Below are 27,678 nucleotides of genomic sequence, written 5' to 3'. Positions count from 1 at the left end.
TGTCCCTGGTTGTAACACTCCCGACAGTTTAAGGAAATCATTCACACAATTGCCCGTCTTCCCAGCCAGGCTACATGAGGGCCATTTTCACTTACCAATTTACCCCCAGCACCTGGCACACATCTAGCACAGAGGAGACAGTAAAATATCATCATTGAACCAATGCATGAGGCTCACTAGAGAGGGAAAGAAAGCTCACAGCCTTTGCTACACCCCACACCATTTCTTGGCACAAATATGAGCTGGTGGCTGGGTAACTTGCTTTCCCAGAAGAAAGCATTTTTATGATAAAAACCTGATTCCAAATGTCCACTTTCTGTTATTTAAAGATAAGTCACACCCTATGAGATGTGAAATAAGGATTTTCTTTGATCTAGCTCCTGCTTAGCTCTGAAAAGCTTTGATCTTCACCATTCTGACAAACGAAACTCAATGTGTATTAAGCAGCCACTGAACTGTTCATAATTTTCTGTGCCCAGAACAATAAACCAACCAACCAATGTCTGGAAAGGGCGTTTGAAGAAATGAAAAATAATTTATAGGAATACAATGGAACCCACGACTTAGTACCCCCAAAATAATCATATTTAAGAACTTAAAAACAAGACAACAGGCTCCAAATGGAATGGCTTATGCTAAGTCCCCAGTCACCAAACTGAGACTTAATCACAGTTTCGATTCTCCCAGAAATGGAACCTTAAACCACAGTCAGGGACCCCCTGATCAGCACTAGTGGGGCCGTCTGCCTGACAGGCCCCTGCCTCCCCCGAAGGAATGTAACTGCATTAACCCAGCGCTTCTTGGCCTAGTTTACTTTCCTCATTCCGGCTCCCTTCTGCCTATAAGTCTTTCATTTTCAACAGCTCCCTGGAGCTGCTTTCTATCTTCTAGACTAGATGCTGCCCGATTCAAATTGACTTTTGCTCAAATAAACTCTTAAAATGTTTTCTATGCCTCAGTTTATCTTTTAACAGTTCTGTTAGTAACAGTAAGAAGCGGGGCCCGAAGGAGACCCCCGACGGCCCCAGGAGCAACGAGCAACCAGACGTGGTACCTGCTGAGCCCTGAGCTCGCTGCCTCTCCCACCTCAGGAGGTGCTGGGTCCATCCCTCGCGGAGCCTCCGTGGCTTCTGCCTGAGGAGCTTTCAGGCTTTGAGCATTTCTTTTCCAGACTCTGTTAGGAAACGGCCAGAGCTGGAGCAGGTCCGACTGAAAAACCGGATTGGGTTCAGAGTGGGACCGGTTCTGACTTAGCTGGATTGGCCCCACGTGAGGCGTCAGGTGAATACAATTTTGTTTTAAGGCTGAACGAGCAGGTTAACCTTACCCAGGAAAAGCTTTAATTACAGTGGCCACAGCTGAGAACTTTTAACCTGGATAAGCCTATCCATTTACGAGGCACCTTAGAGAAAAGGTCTCAGCCAGGCATTCACCATAAAGGGTAGAGGGAAAATTATTTTTCCTTCTCTACAGTTTCTAGTGACCAGGATGAGACCCTCTGGGACACCCCACACACCTGTGTTCCGAGGATCCCATCTGCTGGATCGGATGCTGCCTGATGTTTGCTCAAATAAACTCTTAAAATTTCTAATATGCCTCAGTTTATCTTTTAACAGAACCTAAAAATAATTGCCTCCTATTACCAAAAACTTTAAATGCCACCTTCTAAAAAAAAAATATAACTGTTAGAAACAGGGAAACAGAGATTCTATGTCTGGCTACTCACATTCCGTGTGATTCATTCCGCTCATCTTTCTGCTAATGCCCCTCAAACTCTGCAAGCTCCTTGGGCCACTCTGGGCCCTCTGAGCTCACTTTCTCACCCATGAGGATTTCTTTCTTCATCTGGTCTGGACTCAGTGCCTTGATTAAGCACTCCACCTCAACTAGTTCTTTTCTCAAAATGTTACTTTTTTTGTTTTAATTCATGGAAATATAGGACTTCATAGCTCTCATGGTCCTCAGAACAGTCATTCTCCATATTTAGCCTAAGTCTGATCAATGTGGAAAACCAGTTTGGGTTATATCTGAGTCCTTAAGTCACTTTAGTTCTTGTGTCAGATGGAACGTTGAGATACGTGGATCACGTGACTTGGAACAAACAGGCTTTGAGAGGCCCGGGTGCGATGTCAAGCCCGGGCTAATGAAAAGTCACGGAGCTTCCAGAACATGTGAGAGCTCTGACTCTGTGTCCATAAGAGAAGCAGGTCAGGGCAGTAAACAGTTCAAAGACCCAAAGAACCATAAAGTGGTGAAGTACAACCGAAGATTGAACCATAACTGTGGGTGATTTTATAGTCACTGGGAGACACTGTTGTACTGGAGTCTGAAGTGTATTTAGTGATTGCCAACGTTTTTAGTGTTGTTTTGAGTCTTTTAAAGTTTTTAATATTGCTACTCCATAGTCTGATATTTGAAAGTAGGCTACAAACACAAAAAGAATGAGAATCACCAACTTAGAAAGAGTATCAAACCCCCAGTCCCTTATTTAAGGCTAAGGAACGAAAGTCTTAAGAGGAGAAGGGATTTGAGGTGGGGCAACACAGCTGGATTAGGGTGCACATAGCCAGGACGAAAATTCAGGCCTCAGGACACCCAGTCAAGTGATTTTTCCTACTACATCTTATTTCCTCTCTGAGTCTATAAACCTAGGTCATCAGCGTTAAAAATGAGTAGCAGAGAACAACTGGCAAAAGCCAGGGACTTCATCACATCCTTCCCTGCACTGAAGACATGTCTCTACTTGCCTCTTAAACTGTCTGGGGCACTGTGGACCTTCTCCTTCAAGAGCACTCAAATTCACAAAGATGGAACCCATCTAAATATTTGCACTGAGAGTTGGACATTTTGTTCAGGTAAGTGTGATTCCATTCGGCTTGTCCTTGTTTTGTAACTTCATGAAACCCTTACACAATGCATGATGTGTCTTCGTTAACAAGAGCGGAGAAGAGTAGGACACGTGGGATATTTGGAGTTGATGGGACAGGGGTGGAGGACTGAAGAAATGTGCCTGGCTGCAGCCCGGCCCCTGAGAGGAATGGCAGGAAGCACATTTTACAGTTACCCATCTTGACCTCTGGTGTGCTTTCTGCAGGAGTTGGTGTATAAGGGGATCCAATTCATCAGATGGAATGAGGCAGTGGGAATCCAGGCGATGGGAGGTATTAAAAGCAGGTAGGAATTCATGGTGTGATAACTTTATTCACAGCAAATCCACAGCCCATGGTTGAGGAAGGAGAGCAGCCCCCAGCCCCTGGGGAGGGGCCTGGGACTATGTGGGCAGGAGTCAGGTGCTCACCTAAGCAGTCTGGGGTTTTAAAGGGGATCCAGTTCCAGCAAGATTGTTGGGCGGTGAGATGAAGAAGTAGGATAAGGCCAATGAGGAGTGGCCAGCGGGCCACTCAGTGGGCCCACAAGTCACCAAAGATGCAGTGGAGATCGTGATGGGATGAAGATGTCTCTTTTACAGAATACTCGGTTAAAAACTTTTTTTTGGTGAAAGTTTAATAATTTGTGCTTAGAGACAAGAAACAACCCACAAATGTCTACAAGTGTCCAAAGCATAAAAATGTTTTACCAAAATTCCCCAGTCAAGACGTCACATGCCAAGTCTCTGTGCGCCCCTCCAGTCTCAGGTCTTGTAAATGTTCTCCCTGGCGCCCCACCCAGGACCCCACCCCCTCAGTTGGCCGCAGCAAACAGTTTGCAGGCCCTGTTGCTTGTGGCCCTCCAGCCTCCCTGAAATGCCCTTCCCTTCCCCTCCTTCCGATGGTTTAATGGACCATCTTGTGATGGTCTCCCACCCGGAGGGCTGATCCCTCCCACTTCTATCCCACTACTCGATATTCCAATTCATGTGTTTGTGACTAGGGTTCATATTTGCCATTACACACCAGGTTGGCTGTACCAGTGGTAAAATTATTCAGTTAACTTCTGAACAACTTGATAAAAAAGCTTCTATCCCAAGACCCCCAATGTCCCCTCCCCCCTGCTCCCACTCAGCCTGGCCCCTCCTCTTGCACTTTCCAGACCACCCCAGGACGTGGGGAGATTGGTGCCGGGAGCAGCAGGGCCCTCCCCAGCTCCCTGGCCAAGATCTTCTCCTGCTCTCACCTAGTCCTGAGAATTCCCAAGCGGGAGTCAGCACCCAGGTTCAAGTCTCATCTCTGGCTTGTGAATCCCTTAGCTCCTCTGAGACTTCTCTCGTCTGTAAGATGGAGATGAAAGCCCACCCTGCAGAGGTCCCAGTAAGACTGCCGGGTCTATGGGCATATACGTTCAGATTTCAATAGCCAGGTTGTGGTAGCTTTGAATCGGACACAAAGTTGAGCAAGGACCCTGAGAAAATTCCGGATAAAGGAAGCCAGGCCCGGCCGGCACCCACCCCAGCCACTTGGGCTGACAGACACTGCTGCTGTCTGCCACTGCCAGCGCTGTCCTACCCAGCGGCCAAGCGCGGGACTGGCAAGGCGGGGCCTCGCCTCCCAAAGCCAGTGCGGTGGCCTAATTGGCGCCAGGCTTCTTATCTGACTTTAGTTGTGTAAACTCTCAGGGCATATGAGAAAGCACGGCTTTCACTGCCTTTGTTTTTGTCCAGAAAGCTCTTGAATGGGCGGGTGAGTTCGAAGGCTGCAGTCTTCTGAGAATCGGAGTTTCTTGGAAGTTTTTAAGAGCCCAGGCACTATTCCCTGGAAAATGTGAGGTTCCTGGGGTTTATTAGAAGCTTAAACTTTTGGTCAAAGTTAAACATCTAGAAAAATGTTCCTGGGAAGTGTCGTCAACACCTTCTAAATTGGCTGCCTTGGCACTGTCTCAAGGCTGTGGTTTCTACTTCAGATACTGGAACAGGACCAAGCCCTGCTCGGGGTCCCCTTCTGGGATGGAAGATAAGTAAGAACCTCCTGCCTGCGTTTCCGAGTCAGGGAAATAAAAGGAGCCTGGCTGCGGGAGTTGCATGAATCATATTTACATTAGTGTTAGAAAGTGCATTTCTCTCCAGGAGATTATATCCCTTCAAGGGCTTGCCCTCCCTCCCTTGCCTCCCCTCCTACCTCCATCCCCACAGTGAGGGTGAGAGGCGAGATAAGAAAACTTGGGACATCCCTGGTGGCGCAGTGGTTAAGAGTCCACCTGCCAATGCAGGGGACACAGGTTCGAGCCCTGGTCCGGGAAGATCCCACATGCCGCGGAGCAACTAAGCCTGTGCACCGCAACTACTGAGCCTGTGCTCTAGAGCCTGAGAGCCACAACTACTGAAGCCTGCGTGCCACGACTACTGAAGCCCACACACCCAGAGCCCATGCTCCGCAACGAGAAGCCCCCGCAGTGAGTAGCCTGTGCACCGCAACGAAGAGTGGCCACTGCTCGCCGCAACTAGAGAAAGCCCGTGAAGACCCAACGCAGCCAAAAAAAAAAAAAGAAAACTTGATTCTTCTTGGATGGATACCTTTGTTCTGGGCTCCAAGGGGCAAGGACTAGGACCCAGGAAGCCCCCTGTGTGTTTGCATCCAGATGGGCAAGAGCATGGGCCACAGGACCTGGGTAGAAAGAACAGCCAAGGGGACGGCCCCCCATGCCTCCTCTTAGACAGCTGTCCTCCAGGTTGCTACCTCCCAGCCTGCTAGGAGGAATTGGGACCTAGGGTCCTATAAGCACAGTGGTGTGACCCTGCTGTAAAACTGTATCTGGCATTCCTTCCACCTTCCTAATAGTTCATCTCATGGCCCTTCTACCCTTCAAATGAGGCTGTTTGGCGTTTTTGCCTGAGTGATGGGAATTGAACAGCAGAAGAGAGAAAATGGGACCCTCTCCTGACTTTTTCTTTTAAAAGCTGTGCCCTTAAGAGGAACAACAATGACAACAAAAATTCACAGGATGAATAATAGATTTGGAAGGTCCCTTGAGGAAGAGGAAAGCTTCTTCTGAATTCTCTTCAGATGCTGGGTAGAGGGGGTCAACTAAGCAGGAAAATCATGACTCCACAGGCACTTGTAGACCCTGGGAAAGGGGAGCCTGCATTTTCTTCCCAGGCACAGCCTGGGCAGGTGGTAAAGAGCAAGAAGAAATGGCTCAGAGATGTGTGTGTGCAGGAAGGGCTTTAGGTAACCAGGGAGCATGTCCTGGGCCCTGGTGAATTGACCTCTTGTCTGAGAGTGATATGCAATCAATAGGGCCCCTCAGACAAGCTCACTGAGTTTCTTGCAGCTGGGCATGACCCAAGAGGGGCACAAACATAGCTAAACGGATGGGGGTCTGGAAGATTAGCAATTAGAACAAGAAAGGGCTCGGCAGCACACTGTGTGGACTGGTGACTGAGCACTGAAGCAGGTGAGGAGACTTTGACCCGAGATTACATTTCCATCCCTGCTCCCCCAAGAAAATGCAAGCTTATGATAGAAATTAAGTTACCTGAGTGAGTTGACTGATATTCTTATAACCTATTAAGAGTAGAATTCCACTCTTGGAAAAAAGTTAATAATACTTGGGTCCACTGAAAAAACACTGAAAAGATATACATCCAACGTTTACTGTGGTTGCCTCTGGGCGGTGGAATTACTAGAGCTCTCCTCTCTCTAATCTCTCTATTCTTTCTTCCTTCCTTCCTTCCTTCCTTCCTTCCTTCCTTCCTCCGTTGCTCCCTCTCTCCCTTTCTTTCTTCTCTCTTTTTCTTTCTCTCTATGTATCTTCTTTCGTAATTTTTCACAATGAACTATTTTCTAATTTTCTCCAATAAACTTGTTTTGTTAAGAAAAAGCAACACAATAGAATAAGAAAAATGAAAAATAATCAGCATTCAGGGTTTATTCCGTTTCACTCCGAGGATGAAGGAGTTTCTGTTGACATGTGTTTGATTTTCCTGTTAGGCCTGGGACAAGCCAAGGAACTCCTGTGTGCTCTGGACTATCCTTCACCCTTCCTCCTCTTCCATACATATCTGGGATCTGGGCTTTCTCGAAAACCTCCAAGAATATTCTTTGCATAGGACCTGCTGTTTGTATCTGCTAAACTGGCTTTTGTCCTTCACAGTTTGGGAGTTTGCAGCTCAAAGTACATTTAAGGCACTTCCCTCCTTCATCCAAGCAGGATGCTGGCCCTCTTACTTGCCTATACTTGGGAGGCTAAAACAACTTATACATTTGTATCTGAGGGCAAAATCTAAATAATAGATTTTGGGCATTTATCAAGAGGAGGGGATTGTGCTAAATTCCCATCTCCCTGTAATGTAGAGAAATGGCTAAATTAGTCATGTTCAGTTTCAGTTGGAAACTCAGTTTGATATGAACATCTGATAAGGAATTTGATTAACCATCATGTGAACTATCTACCTTGTATGTTTCTAATCATGGTCTGGAATCCCCATGGTACCCAGCAGGCCTCTGGGGATAGCCTGGCCCCTGTATCACTTTGTGAGAACCCAGAAAATGAAAATTCACTTAAATCTTGGCCTATAGCTCAGCAAGTAAACTTACTGTCAAAAAAAAGAATCATATTCATTCTGGTTTCAAAGTTCTAGGCTGAAAGGATTTTGCACATTTCACGCCATTAGTTACTACCTACCTCAGCCCCTACATATGGAATAATGAGGAAAAGGCTCAGGGTGAGTCTTGATGGCTTTCAACATCTAGAGGTTGCTAGATGGAGATTTTTAATAACTTCCTGATAATGTGATAAGTCAAAGACTTGACTCCTTTCCCCTACCTTCCCCCAGACATCCATGTCCTATCACTTCTACCTCCTACATGTTTCTTGAATGAAAATAACTCTCCTCCATCTTCATAGTCACTTCCCCAGGTCAGACAGAGACACTGCCATCTTAGCTTCCTACCTGATCTTCAATAGGTGCCCACCTACTAAAATACAGGTGTGATTCTGAAGTTCTGCAGTAGATCCCCATTGCTCCTAAATCTCCCGTTGCTCTTAGGGTAAACTTGCAACTCTTTCTCATGGCTTTCAAGACTTTTCCTTAGAGATTACAAACCAGAAGCCTGTGGAATGATAGGTTTTGCTTGGCTCACACAGTGCTTTTATAAATTTCAAGTAGAGCCAATGTTTATAATTTTGAAAACTTTGTGTACAAATCCAAACGTATGGCTTCTCTTGAAAAATCAGGGTATCTGGTAACTCTGGGCACAGGTTCCCACATGGAAAGGGCCTCCCTCATGGATGAGGGCTTTGTTCTCCAGTTCTCCCAGTCTGCGCCATGCCTGCTATATACCCTTCCTCTGGTTCACGGAGGCTACCTGTCTGATGATGCAGACAGGTGGGCTCTACAGTACTGGGCCCTGATGGCGCTCCTGTTCCCTCTCTCACTGCTCTCCCCCCACACATGCCTGGGGGCAGAATCTGGGCAGCTAACTTCTCTCAGTCTCCCTCTCCCCATCCCACCCCCTCATATGCACAATCTGGGCTCCCTCTCACCTTGCTGCTCTGTAGAGGGAACCCACATTTGGGAATGTTTGATTCCAACTCATTCTTTGGGTCTCAGTTTAAATGTTCTCTTTCTTAGGATTGTCTGCCCCGACCTCCCCTACCCAGGCCCCATCCCCAAGTCATGTTTTAATTGTCCCTCCTTAGAATCCCCTATGGTGTAAGAACTAAATTTGACACTCAATATTACATGCTGCCTTGACATCTGGTGAAATCAGGGGGGCCTCAAACGGCATAACGGCAAGTTCCTCTCCCCATTCTACTCCCATGGATAATTCCCCTAGTCAAACAGCCCTCCTTATCAAACCCCCCAGATGCAGTTCCCATTAATCCCTGAGCAGTGGGTTTCAGTTTCCTGCCAGGTCACAGAACTAGTCAAACAAGCCAATCACATCCTCTTGCAGGAACCAGGGGCCTCCTCACCCTCTTGATACTACAAGCCTACCTCTCACAGCCCCTGATGGTTCACTCGGTTCCTGAGCGCCATCCTTGTGTGACCTTGTATGGCGTGTGGTGTCCCCTGCCCCCCACCAGGCTGTGAGGATATGTGATTGATAAACTGCTATCAGTCTCAGCTGTCCAGTGCTGAGCGTTGCATATTCAGCCATCCCCATAACCCTAGGTTGGGAATCCCTCTTTCAACAATAGGGTGAATAGGAGGTGACTAAAACAGCCCACATGTACCATAACTGCTTGCTTACTCGCCTCCTCCCCCACTAGATCACTGACTCCATGAGGGCAGGGGCTAGGAGAACAGGGATGGGTATACTGTTTGCCTCCAAACCCTCAGTACCTAGCACAGAGCCTGTCACATCACAGGTGTTCAATAAACTCTTGTTGGCCATCTCAGCAGGGTGGTAAGTATCTTATCAGTGGAAGTATTCAGCCAGAGCAGAAGAAATAAGCATCTTTCAGACATTGTAGAGGTTTCTCCTGGGTGATGCTTACTGCACATTTCAACTCTTAAGATTCTGTGATTCCAATAGTTTGTTACTTTGTTTCTTCATAGAGTTATGGCAGTCCCTATCTTGCTGAATAGGACAAGGTAGAAAACCAGTCATCTTTTACCATGAAGCAAGCTCTCAATTTTCAAGATGCCATCACTAATGTTAAATAGCCTTTGTTTTCAAGAACTAGGGACCAGTTCAATGAGCAGGACATTGCTATGCAACATACGAAGAGGCTGCAGAATTGAGCCCATTTGTTCTAAAGAGCACTATCACAGCCCCTGGTGTTTACTGGGAAAAACCCCTACCATCTGCAGATGGTTTAGCAACAAATTTATACCATTTCCATGTGTTAGTAATGCTATTCTAGAAATGAATCTAATCAGAGTGCTGTTTTAGCAGGGAGGATGTTCTCACTTAAATCCAAAAAACCATTTCCATCATTTCCAGATTTTTAAGAATCAAAATCCAGCTGACTTTCTGCAGTATGCCATTTAAACATCTTGGAAATAAATCTACATGTTAAAATAGTAGCAACACTAATGGGTTATCACCGAACATTGTAAAATATCACCCTGTAACATGATGGTACCTTAGAGAGAATATACTTACAATTTAAATTTCAAGAATGTGTCACTGCTTTTTCTTTCATTTATTGAGTTAAAATCCAAACTATTTTAGAACCATAAATTGTGCAGTTTATGCAGAATTTATGCCCATCAGAGCAATCAGAGGAAGACCTTCCAGTGCTTCATTTTAAGCTATGCCTACACATGAAACTAACCTGACTAAGGTCAATTCTTATTTGATCAAACCTTTGGCTTAAGTAAATCTTAATTTTGTTCAACCTCTATTTCAGGGGTGAGGAAGGATGTCCAATAGAGATAAATTATCAGAATAAAAATACCAGCTCTCCACAGGAGACAACAGAGGTGAGTGGATCAGAGCTCAGGCCTTAGATTTCACTGCCCTGGGTCCTAATCTTGGCTCTGCCACTTACTAACTGACTCAGTTTAAACTTAACCACCCCCAATCTCATCATCTTAAAATGGCAACAATGAGAATACTTCTGCCATGGTGATGTTGTGAGGATTAAAGGTGAAAATAAATACAAATGCTTATCACAGCTATTGGCACTCATAAAGCATTCTATAAATGTTAACTATTATTGTTTGTTAAACTGGCTTCACAAAATGTCCTAGCAATGAAATCTTTGAAAATTTGATTCTGCAACTGAACATTGGAACCTAGAATTTGCCTCTTGGATTGCCAATGCCATTGGATCCCCACCAGTTCTCATGATTTAATTAATGAACATATAACTGCCAATTTCCAGAAGAGAGAAAGCCAAAGAAAAGTAGGGATGGTATTATAGACAATAACTCATTGTGAACCAGGAAGGGACATTATCTTTCTAGTCATTAATGAATTAAAAACCCAGCCAAGGGACTTCCCTGGTGGCACAGCGGTTAAGAATCCGCCTGCCAATGCAGGTAATACAGGTTTGATCCCTGGTCTGGGAAGATCCCACATGCTGCAGAGCAACTAAGCCCGTGCGCCACAACTACTGAGCCTGCGCTCTAGAGCCCCACGAGCCACAACTACTGAGCCTGCATGCTGCAACTACTGAAGCCCGCACGCCTAGAGCCCATGCTCCACAACAAGAGAAGCCACCACAATGAGAAGCCCGCGCACCATAACAAAGAGTAAACCCAGCTCGCCGCAACTAGAGAAAGCCCGCGCGCAGCAATGAAGACCCAACGCAGCCAGAAATAATAATAAAAAAAACAAAACCCAGCCAAGGCATGAAGTCAAGGCATGAAAGGGGATCATCAGCACACAGAGGTGTCTGACTGCAAATTTCCTTGGATCTAGGAGCATTGGCCCCAGTCATCACGTGTTGTCCCTTGGGGCTTGTCATGCCATGACTGGTCTTGGCCATTTGGAGTCCAAGAAACAAAGTCAAGAGACTGAAATGAGAGTGGGCATCTAGAGTGGCTCTGAGGCTCCGCAACTGGATAGTTTTCACTATGAAACCTGACATAGAAAAGTGGGCCTTGGCACTGGCACGTTTTTATCCCTCTCTTCAATGCCTATCTTCCTCTAGCCCTGCAGCACCAACACACATCACTTCAGACATTGATTAAGGAGGAAGGACAAGACGATCCTTCTTCAGAAAAGGACAATCACCCAGATAAAACCAAATATGCCCAGTATTCTGACAATTATCTCACCACTACTTATAGGAATGCAGGTAAGAAAGTATATTCTTCTTTACCTCCCAAGAGGCAAGTACTTAATGGGAACAGGGACACACAATTCCTTTATTGTGACCTCCATATCTAAATTTTTTCAAGGTAACATAATCTACATGCACAATTTGGAAATATGTAAACATCCTGTGGGCAGTAATCATGGTTATCTTACTTGCTGTTGTATGCAAAGAAACTAGCACAGTACCTAGAACATAGTATGTATTCAGGAATATTAAATAAAGAATGAATGAATGAATGCATATGAGCTCACTCACTTTTGCGCTTCTATCTGAAATCTCTTTCTACCACTGCCCATTCAGCAAACTTCTACTCACCCTAATAGTCTCTGCTCAGCTGCCATTCATTCTGTGAAATCATTTCTTTCATTTCAGGAAGGAGAAGACCTCTTTGCCTCTGTTACCATACAATCTAGAGCATGTCTCCATGTAAAGTTTTCTATATGCAAACAACAAAACCCATTCTGGCGAGTTCAAGCAGAAAGTGACTTGTTAAAGGATATTGGGTGGCTCCCAGAATTTTGGGGAGGGATGGAGAACCAGGTCTGAATGCTACCTACCTAAATGTAACAGCCAGGAAAGAGCCCGACCACGCCAGCTGCTTGAGAGAGACATGGCAACAGCTGCTGCTGCTCCTTAAAACCGATCAGCCAGTGTACACCTGAGGATGTAAGCATGGCTACTACCGCCTCAGAATAACTAGACACCTCTACCACTTTCCTCATCAGAAGATCCCATCACCTGTGCACTGCTGCAATCTCACGTTGATCACTTCCACCTCCGCTTGTACTAGCACATCCAATTAGAAGAATGTAGACCACGTACCTGACATCTAGCCACAAGGGGTGCTGGGAAATGTACATTTTAGTTGTCCAGTCTCTGTAGCAGAGGAAGGTGAACTAGAAGGTATGTTGAGTGAGTCATCCAACTCTATATGTGCTACACTCCATGACACCACTGTCTCCTTCGCTTGGTATGAATTCCCTAAAATCTGAGAGAAGAAAATCAGCACCATGGAGGTTCAATGCAGAAAATCCAACATGTGACCAATTGGAGTTCCAGAGAGAGAGAGAACAGAGAAATAGGAGACAAAGAAATAATACAAGTTAATTTCCCAAGATGAAGGACAAGAGTTTCCATACTGAAAGGTGAGAATTTTAAAAGACCCCTCCTAGATACATCTCTGTGAAATTTCAGAACACCAAAAATAAAGACCCTAAAAGCTTCAGAGAGAGAAAAGGGTCATCTACAAAGGAAAAAGAAAGAAACCGACAGGCATAGCAGCACTGGGTGCTGAAAGAAAATGGAACAATATCTTTAAAACTGAAGAAAAATGGTCTTTGACTTGATTTCTATCCCAGATAAAATGTCGTTAAATAATGACGGCAGGATATCTTTATATATGCAGGGCTCAGAAAGTTTACCTCCTATCCATTCTTCAGTTGGGAGTTACTTGAGAAGATGTGCTCCAGTCAAACGAGGAAGTAAATCAAGAAAGAGGAAGTCATAAGATCCAGGGAATGATGTGCCCGATTTAAAGGAGAAACGAAGGGAAGGAAAACAACAGCTAATTATCAGTCCCGGAAGACCATCAGTCTACATTAGAGGAGGTAGGTTAATGGAGAGTTCCAGGAGGAAGGCTCCAGGGAGAAAAGAACCTCCATAAACTACACAGTATGCTGGAGACATTTTAGGAGCATAAGCAGATGATAAAGGCAGAGAATACAAAAATTAAGGCAAGGGGCTTCCCTGGTGGCGCAGTGGTTGAGAGTCTGCCTGCCAATGCAGGGGACACGGGTTCAAGCCCTGGTCTGGGAAGATCCCACATGCCGCGGAGCAACTGGGCCCGTGGGCCACAATTGCTGAGCCTTGGGCCACAATTGCTGAGCCTGCGCGTCTGGAGCCTGTGCTCCGCAACAAGAGAGGCCGCGATAGTGAGAGGCCCGCGCACCACGATGAAGAGTGGCCCCCGCTTGCCGCAACTAGAGAAAGCCCTCGCACAGAAACGAAGACCCAACACAGCCATAAATAAATAAATAAATAAATAAAATTAAAAAAAAAATAAGGCAATTAGAAATTCCAGGAAAAATTAAAAACTGTAAGAAGATGAATGTAATCATAGCACACTACTCTGCTCTCCAGAAAGATAATGCTGTAAAGACTCTTTAATGATTTCCAATTTTTAAAATCAGCAAGACAAAGCACACACAGAAAAGACTAGGAGTATTATGAATCTTGTTAGTGTAAAACTACAAATTCAAATGAGAGATGTAAGAAGGAAAGAGAGGTGAAAGGAAGGAAGGGGTGACTATGTAATATATGATGCCTTACAAATCGCGGAGTATAGTACCCAGCATCCTTAACCCCCTCTGCTAGCACTAGCACCTCAATTTCCCTTTGGGTCATTTCCCCTCCACAACATGCAGGCTTAATGAGACTGTTCATCCACACGACCTACACTCTCTAGCCAGTGGGTGAGCGTGTGGCCCAATGTAAGCCAATCAGACTTTCTCTTCCTGGTAAATTAAGAATCTCCACTAATTCACATCGGGGAGTGCCCTAAAGACACAGTGCATTAATTCCTGCTCCTTTTGGATTCCCAGAACAATTCTTATTCCTTGCTTTTCTAAAGCCTGACTCTTTAGCAAGAGCTGGTTTCAACTGATAAGATGTAATAACATAAATAAAAATTCAATTACAGTGTTTTAAATTTCAAAATCTGGGAACTGAAAATAGTGATGTAAGTATGTGAAAAGTGAGGGATTAGAGGAGGGATTAAGTAAGCAAAACTCTCATATCTTAACAGGAAGTCAGTGTAAAAAGTGTAAAGCTGGTACATCATGAAAGGGCAGTACTATAGCAAATTATTTATCAATGTGGAGGCAACCATCAGAAAATTTAAAACTTTGAAATTTAAAAAGAGAAGTGGTTTCTGGGAAAAAAAGGGACCAGGCTAGGGAGAAGTAGAAAAGGAGACTATTTCTTTTTGTCATAAACTCATCTTAACTTCTTAGTTTTTTCCCTGTGTGTATTTATTAATTGATAAAATTTTTAATGTTAAAGAGGTGGGAAAAATAAAGATTGTTGGCCTGTCTATAATGGAGATGGTTCAGAATTTCAAATCCATCTTAAATAGACAGAAATAAGCTCTGGAAGCTGTTCTGGAAACTGGCACATTGCCTAACATCCCTGTCTCAGACTCCAAGGGAGGAAGCAAGACTCCCTCCATTGGTGGATCACCCCTGGACTCCTGGACTAGGCAGAGGCCACTGCCTCCTCTGAATGCCCTCACAGGGACCCCACCTGTGGATCACCTCAAGAATGCCTTTGCACTTTCTTACCATGCCCTTGCCAAGCTCAGAGTAGTTGGCACAGGATTCAGATGCTTTGGCTTGTTCTCTGCCCATCTCTTTACCCAACCTTCACCCTGCTTTCCTAGAAAATCAGAATCAGTCTTATCTTTACTCTCAAGGGATAAAGACAACAACATCTCCATATCTTTAAGACCATGAGATTTGTTTTGAATGTGAGTCAATTTTTACTGTTCTGATAAGACAAGGATAGACCTTGATACTGAAGGTATGGAGACAGCACTTTTCCTGGGCTGAATTAGAGGAAATCAGAAGCTTCAAGGTATGTTTGTCTTTCTCTACCAAGTAAAGCTCTGAAGGTGACTGAAGCCTCAACAATGACCCAAGTCATAATAGGAGGCAAAAGGTGGCTACATGCGTCTTTTCCCCACCTTCACATTCCTGTACTCTTGGGTGAGAGTAACCAGCTCCTTTTTCCACATTCCTCTGCCGTGCTCAGTCCTAGTTCTGAAAGATGGTGGGTGTTCAGAGGAGAGGAATGAAGGAGTCTGAGGCTGGAAGACGTGAGGGAAGAAATGAGATCAGTTAGAACTTTTCAGGCTGCAGACATACTGGAGTCAGGTAAAGAATTACTGACATTTTAAAGGCAAGCTGCCCAGCACCTTCAACCTGTCACTGAGTCAAATCTGGGAATTCCCAGAGGTGTCTCATATGTGCTCATGACCGTCCCCTCATCCTCTATTCTGGTTCTCCTGTTAAGATGTTTACATCTTGGCTCAATTAGCAATTATAAAATGGAAGTGATAATTCTGGCCCATAAGAAAAATGCATGCAATCACTGAGCAAGTCAGAGGGAATATGCTCTGTAAAACCAAGGTATGGTCCTGTTCACAGTGTAGTACCTTGGACAGTATTAGGAAGTACTGATATCAACAAACGGACTTATAAAATTTATCCAGCATATCATTTGGGCATATCATGGTGAGATTCTAATCCCAACCTTGTGGATCAATATTGGTCCACTGGCACAACCATATGTGCCAATGGCACTATTTTAATAAATTACAAAGAACTATTACAGCAAATTTAAACTCAGTTGAAATCCCAAATGATTACTGCTCAAATTCTAGCTCCATTTTTTAGCATCTGTGTGACCCCACAGGGAAGAATCTAGATTTTGTAGGGCCTGAAGTGTATACAAGTTGGGGAGCCTTTTAAGAAAAAGAATATGAAATGCATAGATTCAAAATCAGTACAGAGGGACTTCACTGGTGGCACAGTGGTTAAGAATCCACCTGCCAATGCAGGGGACATGGGTTTGAGCCCTGGTCCGGGAAGATCCCACATGCCGCAGAGCAACTAAGCTCGTGTGCCACGAGTACTGAGCCTGTGTGCCACAACTACTGAAGCCTGAGTGCCTAGAGCCCGAGCTCCGCAACGAGAAGCCACCGCAATGAGAAGCCCGCGCACTGCAATGAAGAGTAGCCCTTGTTCTCCGCAACTAGAGAAAGCCAGTGCACAGCAACAAAGACCCCATGTAGCCAAAAATAAAATAAATAAATAAATAAATAAATAAAAATCAATACAGAGACTTGGAAGAGGCTTGTATAAGTGAGAGGACTGAGCTTAAACTTTATTAGCTTCATTAGAGACCTGCCTCTAGGTACCTGGGAAAGTTACATGACTGTTCTGAACGATAGTATACTTACCTATAAAATTAGGATAATAATCATTACTCTGTGGAATTAAGGAATATATATATATATGATATATATATGATCTATCTATATATATAATTTTTGAGTTCCAGATGCTCTCAACACAAGATTTTATATATATATATGTAACTTGTTATGAATATTCAAATGTAGAGTCCATATAATCTAATGATTAGGTTAAAATTTTTTTCTTTTCACGATTTCTATCTGATTAATTGTGTTTTTATATGGATAGATCCCAATGGACACAGAGACTAGATGCTCAACAGCCAGTAACATAAACTCTCAGAATTGACAATAAAGCATCGAAATAGAGCAGCAATTGTCAGACGGGATCTTGGCAAAGACAAGGAAAGCAATTTGAGGGACCGAGGTAAGTAGGGTGGAATGTTGCAGATTTGAACGTTAAGACCACTCCACTACCACATCACCCTCTCAAACAGTGTTTTAACCAACACAGCCTCGCTTGAGCCTCATAGGCCCCTATGAGGTAAAGGTGATGCTCATCCTTCAGGGCCTTCTTAGCCAGCTCATTCCACAGCCCACCTTACATGCAGCAGAGAATCAAGCCTAACACCTTCATCATCATTTATCGAGTGTCTCTCAAATGTCAGATTATAGTGCTAAGTGCTTCACATGTGTTTTCTCATTTAATCTTCCAAGTGCCATTATTTCTATTTGACACCAAACCATTGGAGCTGAAGTTCAATATCTTTCCAAAGATTTGCAACTAGTTAAGTGTCTAGGCACCAATGATTTTTCTATGTTAACAGATTTGGAGTCCATTTGGGACCCACAAAAGTTTTGGAATCAGCAGAGGAATTACTTGAGCCCTGGCCTGCGTCGAAAACTGAACCCTTATCCTCTATAAGGGAGTATATTCTCCTCAAGAATTGACATGGATAACATCACCAAGACCACAGGTAGATTAGATCATTTCTGGGGCTGTGTCTTATTGGTCTCTGTATTGCTAATGTCTAGGACTGTTGCTTGCAGAGTAAATGTTGTGAGATGAGGGAGCAAAACGAATACTTTGGTCATGCGACACATGAGAGGCAGGGCCAGGAAACCCAGATCTTCTGACTCTTGGCTATCGACACTACTACTGTTGACACTACTGCTCCTTCTCTATGTCACTTTGGCTGCTGTAACAAAAAGACCCCAAATACAATGGTTTAAACACACAGAGGATTATATTCTTCTTATGTAAAAGTCCGTGTAGTCAATTCAAGAGAAGAAGATGCAAAGGAAAGCAAATCCCTTTCCTGTAAACACCTAACCAGGAAGCTTCAGATATCACTTTCAGGCACATTCTACTACCCAAACAGTCATATGGCCACATCCAGCCACAAGGAGTGCTGGGAAATGTAGTCTTTACACCCATCTAAAATTTCTATTAGCAATAAGATAGGACAATGGTAGTCCTGGCCACGGAGAGGCAAGTCACTGTGTACAGTGGGAAAAGGACTAAACTCAAGAGATGGGTATAGAGGGGTTTTCTCACCTGCAAAATATAATAATAATCATAACTACCTTGGCTCAGTTTTTTCAACTCTAAACAATAACAACAATGGTAATTAGCATTTACTGAGCATGCCCCATGCTCTAGGGGATATACCATATACTTTACACATACGATTTAATTCTATTTTCCCAACAACCCTCTAAGGCTGGCATTATTATTGTCCCTTTCATTTTAGAGATTAGGAAACCAAGCCTCAGAGGAGTTAAGTAGTCTGCCCCGCGTTCACAGTGAACGTGTGAGTCACAAAACCAGACCTGGGCTCGCTGACTCCAAAGCCCAAGCACGGGCCCCTTGGCTACACCTTAAGTGGAGATCATAGCAGTATCAGCATTGCAGGGTTGTTGGGAGCATGAAAGGGGATGTGACGGATGGAGCACACAGTAGGCCCTCTCTACCTTCCTCAAGGAAGGCAGTGTGTCTTGCTGGGGCTTTAGGCTTCCTTGTCTGAGTTGAGTAAAGAACCTGGCTCCAGAATGGGGACTGTCCAGAAACAGTTCACAGTCGCTGGAGACAGGCTGGAGCCGAGAGGAGGAGGAATCAGGTTTGAGAGAAGAGGAAAAAGCAATAAACTGAAAAATCACAGCTCTGCAGGCAATGGAATCTATTACTCAGAGATTAAAATGTCACAAGGAGTACACGTCAGCTCCAGACTTTGGAAAATGTTTTTTTCCATCATAATTACTGCTCGCCACTAACACAGAAGACTATTTCCCTTCCTAGGGAGGAGCTTGCCCCACTTGGTGTCTTTCTAGCCTTCTGCAGACCTCAAAAGTTGCTTCTTACATTTGTTCAGAGTATTAACAATGGCCAACACCAGTAAGCACTTACCACGTACTAGCTACTTAGAGCTTATTAATCCTCCAATAACCCTGTGAGATGGATACTATTCATTTCATCCTGTCTTTACAGATGAAGAAACTGAGGCACAAAGGTATTAGGTAACATGCCCAACCTCACACAGCTGGTGATGAGAGAATCAGGATTTGAACCCAGCTCATCTGTTCAGGAGTGTGATCTCAATCACTCCTCGAAATTTCCCTCTCACAGCCCAATTCTGTTCATGGGAAAGTGGGAAGCAATACAAGTCCTCCCAGAAAGAACCTGGCAAGTCTTCCCTTTTTTTCTTCCACATTGAAGCACAATGGGAGCCAAAAATCTGAGGCATGGAGGGAGTCCACGTCTAATGTCAAATCCAACCTCAGCTGGGGTTAGTAAACTAAATTAAGAGTCATACCCAGTGGGATCTTACTAGCTAACCTTTAAAAATGATTTTGTAGAAGAATATTATTAAGTAGGTAAGATCATAAACAGCACATATAGTGTAATTTCCATTTAAAAAATAAGTTTCTAAACACACACACACATAACTGGAAACTCACACATCAAATCATCATGAGTCCTTCTACCTGAATAGCAAGATTATGGACAGATTTGTTCATCTGATAGCTCTCCTTCCCCCTGTTTCCATCCATATCCCTATATTTTTAAAAATCAAGTTTAATAGCCTTTATGTGACTGATTTATTTATTTTTTTACTAGAAGAAATACCTTAAAGTTGATTTTAGCCTACCTGTGTCAGTGAATCTTTTAAAAAATATTTCCTTTTTAGATTGGGAAAAAAGGGAAAATTTAAAATAAAAATTCAGTATCAGAGCATTCATTTCTCAGATTTCTAAATAACAAATTAACACCTTATCATTTATTCTGTGAAGTCATGTCCTTTTCATACTCATTTAAAGGAAGAAAAAAGTTGAAGAGGACAAGGAAGTATAACAAGAAAACAATGAGAAAGGAAAGGATGACCAAGAGACATCAAATATGGAAGGCATGCTGTCACCGGCCAGCATTCAAGAGCCTCCCAAATCTCGCCGGCATCTCCACTCACCAGGAAAACTCACAAAGGTGACTCAAGTTCAGGAACGATCACAGGCTGGTACCTGAAATCACCTGAAAAAAAGCTGAGCCTGGCTACCTCCTAAACAAACAAGGTACTGCTTCTTTCTCTTCTATTTTTTTGAACCAAAATTACACTAATAGAAAACTTGGAGGACAGCACAAAGAATTATTTTTTTTCTAAACCATTTGGTAGTTAAGTTGCCTAACTGATGGCCCATCACTCCTGAATACTTTCATGTGCAATCCCAACAATCAAGGACATCATCCTGTATAACCACAGTTCAAGCATCAACATCAGGAAATGCACACTGATACACCACCATGGTCTAGTCCTCAGACCCCATCTGAGTTATGCCGATTGCCCCGATCACATCCTTTACAGAAAAACGACTCAGTCCAGAACCAGGCGACAGTCGTTGTCTGTCTCTTGTCAGACTATTCCTTTAGTCTGGAATAGTTTCTAAGTCTTGTCTTTTGCAACCCGACACTTTTGAAGATTTCAAGGCCAGTTATGTTGTAGAATGTCCCTCAGTTTGGGTTTGTCTCTGTGCTGTGACTTTGTTAAATTAACATTTGTTAGGCTGGAGGACAGGGTGCTGGATGGTGAGACGCGGTTCAACAACAGATCATAGGAGAAATTGACACAGAGAGACTTACGACTCGCAGGTCCCGGAGGAAGGACATGACCCCCCTTCAGGGGCCACCCGGGGAGGTGGAGGCAGAGTGCAGACAGGGACAGCACCTGGGCAAGTGCCTTTCTTCGGGTCCAAGCGTGGAGTGCCTGGGGGTTCCCTGGGCAGGGCCACATTGGTCAGTTCAAACCAGAAGAGCAGGCAGACACTGAGGGCCTAACCCCTCAGGTTGTAGGTCTGGCAGGGAACCCAGAGAAAGGGTCAGCGAATCTGAGGTGGCCGTGAGGAGAGGCTGCTCGGATTTTTGTTGCTGTGGAAGAATTAGCAAAGCGCTTCGACCACCACTGAGGACGTTTGCTTTCTGTGTGTGAGAAACAGCAGGGCCAGGAGATGTGGGGAAACAGGAGGAGGTAAAAGGAATTAAAAGAAAAAAAAATCGAAGGGAATTTAGCCTCACATTTGGAAATCACGTTCTCGTCCATCGTCGTAATTGAAAAGGCAGGGATCACATGCACACGTTACGGTTCCAGCGCTCAGAAGCAGGTGAGGCCAGGATAGTTTTCATCCGGATCTGCAGGCAAGTGTTCCCACAGAGCGGCAAAAGCCAACAGGACTTCCTCATCCCATCCCCAGTGCCGCCTCTCCTTTCCCCACTCCCTCCTCCTCCTCAACCTTCCTTTTTTCATCCTCCCAAAAGCAATTAGCCAAGATTTCAGTGAGATCGAACTTCATGAAGAATGCGAGCCCCCCCCCAAGTTTTTGTTTTTAATTAAATTTTTATTGTGTAAAATATACATGTCATAAAATGGACCATTTTAATCATTTTTAAGTGTACAGTTTAGTGGCATTAAGTACATTGACATTGTTGTGGAACAATCACCACGGTCCATCTACAGAATGTTTTTCATCTTGCAAAACTGAAACTCTGTCCGCATTAAACAATAACTCCCCATTCTTCTCTCCCCCAGACTGTGGCAGCCACCATTTTATTTTCTGTCTCTGTGAGTTTGGTTACTCTAGGTACCTCATCTGAGTGGAATCATACAGAATTTGTCCTTTTGTCACTGGTTTATTCCAGTTAGCATAATGTCTTCAAGGTTCATCTGTGCTGCAGCCTATGTCAGAATATCCTTTTTAAAGGATGAATATTCTATAAGATTTTAAAAATTATGTAACTACAGTAGTCTGCTAAGGCTGCAAAATATAACAGGCTGGGTGGCTTAAACAGCGGATATTAATTTTCTCACAGTTCTGGAGGCTGGAAGTCCAGCACTGAGGTGTCGGCAGGTTTGGTTTCCTCTGAGGCCTCTCTCCTTGCTGGCAGAGGGCTGCCTTCTTGCTGTGTCTTCACATGGCCTTTCCTCTGTGTGCTTGCATCCCTGGTATTCAAATTTCCCCTTCTTATAAGGACACTAGTCAGACTGGGTTAGGGCCCATCCCAATAGCCTCATTTTAACTTAATCACCTCTCTAAAGGCCCCATCTCCAAATACAGTCACATTCTGAGGAACTGGGGGTTAGGGCTTCAACATATGAATTTGAGGGGGAAACACTTCAGCCCATAACAGTAACCTTCCTGAGAAACAAATTCCTCAACTGTATGAAAATCACCGTGGCCGCCCCATAGGGCGATGGTTCAGAAGATGCCCATGAAGAGCTTGGCAGGGCACCGGAGCATGTCCACCTCTCTACGAGATCAGCTAGCATCACTGTTTCGTTTTCCCAGATCCTAGTATGTGTCTTTCCAGCACATGTTGAGTGCACAGTTAACAACGCGTGTTACTTCTTTCATCTTGGATTGGGTGGGGGCTTGGACAGCGAGAGGAAGGAGACCCAAGAACACATCATTGCAGGACAGGGAAAAGATGGGGAGGCTAACACAGACTTCAACGGCTAAGTTCTCCTGTCCCAGCCAACCTGAGATTTCACAGCTGCCTTATTTTAATGATGGGTGAGCATAACGGTTATAATTGACTGTGTGCCAGGCACTGAACTAGGCACTCTATAGAAGCTGTCTCATTTAATCCTCAAGTTGGTACTATTACTATCCCAGTGCTCAGATGAGAAAGCCGAGGCCCAGAGAGTTTAAGTAACTTGCCATGTCATAGAGAGGCCAAGTGCTGGAGTCAGCATTCAGACCCAGAAGTTCTGCATGGTGACCCCAAGGGGGTCCAATGACCATTAAATAAAAATTAAATATGAATATGAATAAAATGATAAAAGTACTTATATAATAAGGGGGTATGGTTAGAGGATAGGATATGGCTATTTTCCTTCATTTAAAATTTTCCGCTTCTTCAATAGTGTCTGTGGAATTCATTATTTTTAATTTAAATTATTCTAACACAAGACTTTGCATGCTGGGGCACTTCCCTCTGAAGGATTAAAAAAAAAAAAAAAGTGCATATACCATCTATCAGGTATTGCTGCCTAAATAATTGGCCTGTTTGTCCTCACCTGGGATTTTAAGAGCAAGCATCCACCTGCCCCCTTACAGCCCCATCTGTCTCCATCAATAATAGATTTTCAAAACACTGCTTTTTAAATTTTTTTCTTCTCCTTCTTTTTTTCCTTCCTCTCTTTGTTTTTAAAGAAATACATATGTGTGAGCTCATATCAACTTATCCCTGGAATATGTGTGTCGCAAGCTCTGGGCCCCTCAAGTTTCAATGTGATGGATGTCTTGGATTTGAAGAGTTCTGGGAAGAATCACAGAGGGTTGGGTTGTTTTGTTTGTTTTCCTAAACTGTAGACTATTTTATTCTCAAAGCAGTAAGAAAACCCTAACCTCACCACACCCACCCTTCCAAGCCAATTTCTAGGTTGTTCCTCTAAGAAATGCATGAAGTCCCATGTAATTCCCTGGTGATATAGTGGTTAAGACTCCACGCTTTCACTGCCGAGGGTGCGGGTTCGATTCCTGGTCAGGGAACTAAGGTCCCGCATGCCATGAGGCATGGCCAAAAAAAAAAAAAACAGAAAAAAAAATTGGTGAAGTCCCTATGAAGGACAGTAAGAAAATCCCTTCCTCTGCAAATTGTCTAACTTTCTGGATTCCATGGGAAGAACCATCTTTTTAATTTCTGACTTCTTTGTCCTGAACCTTGGACAGATTTTGATCTTGTATGATTGAATTTGCATGAGATATATAACATTAGAAGTAATTAAGTCTCCTCAATGCTCTCTCAACATGACCCAATCTTACTTTTTCAGCTCCATGGAGATCTCAATGACATCTCCAGCTCACTCAACATGTCTACACCATAAAACCTACTGGTTTCACAGCTAGTTACACAGCTCCTGAGAGGGTGGACCTTGACACACCTTGTCAGGTGACTGCTATGCTGGCCACAGCTGCCACTCCAAGCCAAAGACGTCCAATATGGGCCAGACCTAAGGAAACTGTGAGGTGGCCTGAGCTGAGAATGCATCTTAGTTGGGAAGCCCCACACTAAATGGTAAATATCCAGTCTGATCATCTTGAATGCTGGACGCAAAGAATATAACCACAGCACAGAGGCAGGAAGAGGAAAACTAGAGACAGAACCAGAAACAGAGAGAGTCCTGAGCAGGGAAGACTCACTAAGCAAAGAACAATGGTTTCTCCTCATAAGAGAAGACTAGACTATAGTAACTGAAATTGCTGTGATCTCCCGCATAGTTTTCCAGGTGCCCATTAGGTCTGAGTGTGTAGCTGCTGAGATGGTTTTCTTTGCTAACTCACTGCACACGTGTATTTCTATCAAAATCTCCCATTTCTTGTGGTGTTCTTAAGTGTATCACTTTTTTGTTTTTTTGTTTTGGTGTTTTTGTTTTTTGGTAATTGGAAAAAGCCCAACACCTTATCTAAAAATGAATTCATAATCCTCTCTCCCAAATCTACTCTTTCTCATTCATTGCCTATGTCTACTTTTGGTATCACCATCCCAGTTTTTCGATTTCTCCCAATACCTTACCAGTCTGTCAATCCATTTGCCAGGTCCTCTCAATTCTACCTCCACAATACAGCTCCAAGATATCAGGGTTGGGTAAATATTCCTCTCACGTAGCACTACCCCCCCAACCCTTCACTCTTGGCAGACATCACTTATTGATCACTGCACTCTTTCCCACTTACCTAAGCAAGGCTAAAAGCCATAATAGATCTACTCCTTGAATGTTTATTTTATATATAAGGTATCGTGCTAAGCACTTTGCATGCCTTATCTTATTTCTCATAGAAACCCTGTGAAGATACTCTATTGGTTTTTTCATTGTATAGGTGAGAAAACTGAGGCTCAGAGAGTGAGGAGAAATACCCTGGTTCCTCCCTTCCTCCAGTCGTCTGGTCTTTCTCTGTGGCCACCCACCGATGGAACTCAGCTGGAATTGGTTGGCAGGGGACCCAGGGAAATAAAGTTTGCAGGAGTTAGCTCCTTGTGGTGCAGAGCAAAGCAGAAGAAGAACAGGGATTGGATCTGAGACCAAACAGAATGCCTGGTGAGAAGCTTCTTCTGATTTCACAGCCAAAAGGAATGTGTCCTGACTCTGAAAGATGATAGCACTTGATCCAGAAATTTCCTTCTGCACTGAACACTATTTATCATATTTGCTTGTGTATATAATATGTTATTCGCAAGTCTTTTCTCCTTTGGTCGATAGCCTGTAAAATTCTCTTGGGTAAGATACAAGTGCAAATTATTATCACTCCTGTCGTAACGGTTAGCCCCACGCCTTGCTCAATAAATATTATTTAATGAGGAATGATGCATTTTCAATGCCTGTGCTTCTTTAGACTAAGGAGTATAGCAACATGTCAGGAGGGTATGCCAACTAAAAGATAAACACCATACATTTTCCTGGAGAGTCAATTTCACAGCGTGGTAAGTAACTTTAAACACAATTTTTGTATGAAAACAAAAATTGAAATCAAACAAAATGTACATGGTTTTCTTTAAGATAAATTACTTCAAAAAATACTAGGCTCTCTATGTATTCATTTTTTAATTCTTTTGTTTTTCAACAAGTATTGACTGAGCATTTTCTATATGCCTGGCACTGTTCTAGACAGATCTGATTCCTGCCTTCAGGGATCTTACAGTCTAGTGCAGAATTCTATAAAGAACCGACAGCAAATGTTTTAAGCTTCCTGGGCCAAACATTCCTTGTTGCATTACTCAACTCTTCCTTGTAATATGAAAGCAGCCACAGACAACACTGAAATAAATGAGTTTCTATGTTCCAATAAAACTTCATTACAAAAACAAGCAGCAGGCAGGATTCAGACAATGGGTCATAGTTTGCTGATCCTGTCTAGCAGGGAAAACAGACATTAAATAATTTAGGACGACACACTGTTAGAGAATAATATAAGATGCTCTATGGGCAAAACCAGGGTAAGACACTTAGCCCAGGAGCAGGACCAGCTTTGTGGGTGTGCAAGCAGGGCCACTCAGAAGGGACAGCGTGCTTGGTTTAACGCTCTGTTGTCAGCGTCCTGAAATTCTTAATGATGTTATATTTGAACTTGTGAAGTCAGAAAGGACAATGGAGCATGCGTGTGAGCAGAGCTGCTGTGCCAGGCGTTAGTGCACACACGTGGGGGCTGGAGTACATAGGCATGGCAGCGGGCAGCACCAAGCACCCGGCCTGGCCTTCTGGTGAGCACGTGCACACCTGGGGCTGTCCAGAACCCCTCGGAGCAACGAGGGCAGCCCTGCCTGGGACCTGGACCCAGATTGGTTGATGGCGGCAGCAGCAATAGCAGATGCAGTGGTGGTGGCAGCAGTGGCAGCAATGGCAGCCGTGGGAGAGTGGAGCGGTTCCAGGGCCAGTGCTGGGACACATGGTGGGAGATTGGCTAACCCATTTCTCCCCAGAGCCCGTCCCTGTGGCATCTGCACAAATATTAACTCTCTAATCTGAGCACCAGGACACTCAGGCACTCAAGTGGTAAAGCTTGTCAGTAAATTATTACAAATTAAGGGTGTACACATTGACACTGCCATAAAGCATATCAGGGACTTATTAAAATTTTTCAAAGAATTTAGAATTTCTGGTTTTGAAAACTGTTACAGCATTGCAAACCAAACATACATGGGCTTAGAAATAGAAATTAAATGTAAAGCTTGTTCCATTCAATAGAATAGAACACTGTCTTCACACAAAGTTTCAGATAAACAAACAATTAACAAAGAAGACAATATGTAAATGAATTTTCTTATATTTGAAGATACAGTGATAGAATGCATATCAGGCATTTTGAATTATATAAAAATCATGAAGCCACTTTTGGTTTCTTGTAGATTTTTACAAGTTGCAGGAACTGTCAGAAAACACTAATTAACATTAAATTTGTGTATAAAAATCATATAATTAACTGATTAGGTAATATAAATGCTATATGTAAATAGCACTTATTTAATTATTTATAAATAATATAAATTTGCATATTAAATTCAGAATTACATGAAACTGATTTGTATGAAGAGTTAACTCCGTAGAAAATAGTTCCACAGGAATCATCACTTCTAGATGTACTGAAATTTATATTTCAAAATAATTTACCAGGTGTGTATCCCAATGTTGTCATAGCCTATAAAACTCTCTTATCTGCTCTGGTAACAATTGCATTAGTAGATTTTAATTGTCAAAATTAAATTTATCAAAAAATATTTGTAATTTTACATTTGCCAACAGCAACTGACATTGCTTTCAATTATATATATTGAAAAATAAGTTATTAAAAGTACACATTTTTATGACCTAATGAATGAATATGTAGGAAAGCAAACCAGAAGAATCTCGGTATCATATTAATCAGTATTATTCATTGTATTATATAAAATTATGACATCAAAAATATGTTTTACCATTAAAAAACCATTTGTATTGTTACTCTTGTATCACTACACTCATCACATTTTATAAATAATAAAATTATTATAAATAATATAATATTTTAAAAGGAAA

General features: G+C 43.3%; 1 protein-coding gene and 1 long non-coding RNA gene across 4 annotated transcripts in view; one reads left to right on the top strand and one right to left on the bottom strand.

The window, feature by feature from the left end:
• The window catches only part of CRADD (CARD and death domain containing adaptor protein), a 362,979-nt gene that overhangs the window by 104,393 nt on the left and 230,908 nt on the right, over positions 1 to 27,678 (bottom strand). The gene's annotated exons all lie outside the window — the stretch shown is intronic.
• LOC309609242 lies at positions 1,059 to 23,202 on the top strand. Of its 3 annotated transcripts, XR_014233332.1 has the most exons (5): positions 1,059 to 2,855; positions 3,095 to 3,174; positions 10,234 to 10,306; positions 16,911 to 17,048; positions 19,940 to 23,202. It is a non-coding gene; the product is annotated as an uncharacterized lncRNA (long non-coding RNA). The 3 variants fall into 3 exon arrangements; XR_014233331.1 differs by lacking the exon at positions 3,095 to 3,174; XR_014233333.1 differs by having other exon boundaries at positions 1,059 to 3,174.

Source organism: Balaenoptera borealis, assembly GCF_965194805.1.
Source record: "Balaenoptera borealis genome assembly, chromosome: 13".
In the NCBI taxonomy this organism is placed as follows: domain Eukaryota; kingdom Metazoa; phylum Chordata; class Mammalia; order Artiodactyla; family Balaenopteridae; genus Balaenoptera; species Balaenoptera borealis.
Note: the sequence above shows the minus strand (reverse complement) of the source record. Positions and strands in the feature narration are given on the sequence as shown.